The sequence below is a fragment of the Mytilus galloprovincialis genome, chromosome 9 (genome assembly GCF_965363235.1).
Source record: "Mytilus galloprovincialis chromosome 9, xbMytGall1.hap1.1, whole genome shotgun sequence".
Classification (NCBI taxonomy): domain Eukaryota; kingdom Metazoa; phylum Mollusca; class Bivalvia; order Mytilida; family Mytilidae; genus Mytilus; species Mytilus galloprovincialis.
In genome coordinates this window covers 41,951,668-41,955,468 of record NC_134846.1, presented here as the reverse complement: position 1 = coordinate 41,955,468, position 3,801 = coordinate 41,951,668, and positions in this window count along the sequence as shown.

The following is a 3,801-nucleotide window of genomic DNA, read 5'->3' as shown; positions in this document are numbered from 1 at the left end:
CCAAGATATACTCACCAGATATATAATAGAAATGTATGTAATCCTGTCCCCAGACCTACAGATGATAGTACACCAAGATATACTCACCAGATATAATAGAAATGTATGTAATCCTGTCCCCAGACCTACAGATGATAGTACACCAAGATATACTCACCAGATATAATAGAAATGTATGTAATCCTGTCCCCAGACTGACATACAGATGATAGTACACCAAGATATACTCACCAGATATAATAGAAATGTATGTAATCCTGTCCCCAGACCTACAGATGATAGTACACCAAGATATACTCACCAGATATAATAGAAATGTATGTAATCCTGTCCCCAGACCTACAGATGATAGTACACCAAGATATACTCACCAGATATAATAGAAATGTATGTAATCCTGTCCCCAGACCTACAGATGATAGTATACCAAGATATACTCACCAGATATAATAGAAATGTATGTAATCCTGTCCCCAGACCTACAGATGATAGTACACCAAGACCTAACCAATATGCACACCATAATACATATTTCTCTATTTTTGCAACATACTGAAAAATGAGGACATAATATCATGGGTTATAAATTCTTATTGATTTCTTCTTAATAAATCTAATATTTCTTTTAACCCTTTCACCGATTGCTGCCCAGACAGAAGCTACTCTGAGACGATGGCTTCCCTGGCTACTATTGCTCAAGTGGGAGATCTTCATAATAAATGTCAATAAAAACTTGTTTGTAGTTATTTGTGTATTTATTTCATTCACTAACACCATGTTCACAGTTTTATTCATGTTTTGATCATTTTTTCCTCATAAAATATTCAAATTTTCAAATTTTCGGCATTATATCTAGGTGAAATTCTCAAAATTCTGCTATTTGACCCCAAATCGTAATTTTTTAACCCAAAACGGCAAACTTTAGAAAAATTTTATGAGGCTGTACAAATTCCTCACACTGAACGATGTCCATCCCAAGTGTTTTGTACATAAAACGACATTTTATGTCAAACCAGGTGCTCCGCAGGGCGCAGCTTTATACGACCGTAGAGGTCGAACCCTGAACAGTTGGGGCAAGTATGGACAAAACATTCAAGCGTGATACAGCTCTGAATTTGGATTGTGATCAAATTTTTGACATTATATGTTTTTTTTTTACACAAAACAAATGTCAAGATTTTACAAATCAATTAAAGATTTCTTCAAACTTTTTAAATCTAAAATTAAATAGTTGACACAGCATAGGTTTCTGACACAGAATGAATGTGGTCTAATGAACTTAAAAGTTTTTTTTTGCCTTTGAGCAATTCACTATGCTGTTGAATATTAATCCTCTCAAAAAAATGTTTGAAGAAATTTTCTTTTTATTTATGAAACTTTTATCTGAAATGAGAAAAATTTAACCCCCCCCCTTTTTTTCACATCCCCGTTTCCCTTTTTCCAAAACTGATATCAATTCAAATTTCTAATGGAGTTTGCAACAATAACTACTCTTTTAAATACATCATAAGATATTAAAATGTAAAATAAAGTGCTTGTTATCACTGAATGGTAAAGATTGGTTGGTAGTAAAAGTGAATATACATTGTTTATTGTATAAAACAATAAAAAAAACTTCATCAGCAACATTTTATATTGGCAAATTTCCAATGAAGTTATTTACATAAAGTTATTGGCAAATAAAAATAGAAAATGACATCATAGTCATGTCTGGCAAATGTCCAACATACATTATCTAAAAACATTTTAGATAAGATAAGGAAAAAAAGCTTCATCAGCAACATTTTATATTGGCAAATTTCCAATGAAGTTATTTACATAAAGTTATTGGCAAATAAAAATAGAAAATGACATCATAGTCAAGTCTGGTAAATTTCCAACATATATTATCAACTACTATTCTATACAAAGAAAGATAACTCCAATTGAAAATTAATTGCTATTGCACAATATTGTGCAATTAGATATTTCTTGCTATTGTGCAATACTGTGCAATTGAAAATTTCTTGCTATTGCACAATACTTGATATGGAATCCTGATTTAGACCAACTTGAAAACTGGGCCCATAATCAAAAATCAAAGTACATATTTAGATAAAGCATATCAAATAAGCCCAAGAATTTAATTTTTGTTAAAATCAAACTTAGTTTAATTTTGGACCCTTTGGACGTTAATGTAAACCAATTTGAAAACAAACCAAAAAATTAAGAATCTACATACACAGTTAGATTTGGCATATCAAAGAACCCCAATTATTCAATTTTTGATGAAATCAAACAAAGTTTAATTTTGGACCCCGATTTGGACCAACTTGAAAACTGGGCCAAAAATAAAAAATTTAAGTACATTTTTAGATTCAGCATATCAAAGAACCCCAAGGATTCAATTTTTGTTAAAATCAAACTAAGTTTAATTTTGGACCCTTTGGACCTTAATGTAGACCAATTTGAAAACGGGACCAAAAATTAAGAATCTACATACACAGTTAGATTCGGCATATCAAAGAACCCCAATTATTATAAAATCAAACAGTTTAAATCTGGACCCTTTATTCCTAAACTGTTGGGACCAAAACTCCCAAAATCAATACCAACCTTCCTTTTACGGTCATAAACCTTGTGTTTAAATTTCATAGATTTCTATTTACTTATACTAAAGTTACAATGTACAGTACAGGTAGGGACTTATTTTTATGGATGCCTTAATCCGTCTAGATGTCAGACTGGTCGGACAGTTGTCCCAGTGTAATAAACACCTGCTGTGCAATATCCAAGTGGAAGGTCGTAAATCAATCTGTACCAGCTTGATTAGAATTAAATTTTACCTGTACAGATATATTAGTATTTATGGAGGATAGATAAATGTAAAATATTGTATTGTATTCAAAGAGAAAGAATTAAAATTAAAATTAAAATTAAATATAAAAAATAAAATTAAAATTAAATATAAGAATAAAAATTAAAATAAAATATAATTTTATTTTTTTTATAATTTGAAAATGAAATAAAGACGATTTTTAACAATATATTGTGTTGCCAATTATTTCAATAGTTTTGTGCCAATAAACTATTTTGTATTTGTATTTGTAAACCGTAAATATTTCATCTAATTCAAAATAATAAGCCTAATAACAACCAAGACTGTTTTCAATAGAAGTTTAAATCAAATTGTTGAGACTTCAATCCCGTAAGGGACGACATCAAAAGATCGATGTAGGATAAAAAACTTAAATCAAATAGTTAGGGGGTGGGGGGTCAACATTGCTGCAAGTTTTGTTAATTTAAAATCGATTTTACATATATCCCTATTGGACAATCAATTTTTCCCAAATTAAGTTAAGAGGGGGTGTGGCGGTCAGTGAAAAAACTATGTGAATTAAGTTTTTTATCCTTCATTGAACTTTTGATGTCGTCCCTAAATTATACGAGTTTTTGTTGATGGTTATATTATTTCCCACTTTTAACGTCCTGTTCCTTCATATGTTATTATAAGAAACTCAATTTTAAGTATAAGGCCAACATATCGTATTTATGAAATATGTATAGGCATTGTGAATTAAGTTATTTTCCTTTTGATACAACTTTCCCCGTCTGAGCCTCTACATCTATTCACACCTGTCAATCATTTCTCGCAAGTGAAACATTTTGGTCAGACAGATCACTCGTGCTTTCTATTTTGACATATTTGCCGTTAATCTCTTGGAAAGTCAAAAATTGTTTTCCCTTAATACAATATTTATAACGCCGAGATCATATTTCGATTCCTATTTTTTTATTTTATTTAAAATTGTTGACACTCAG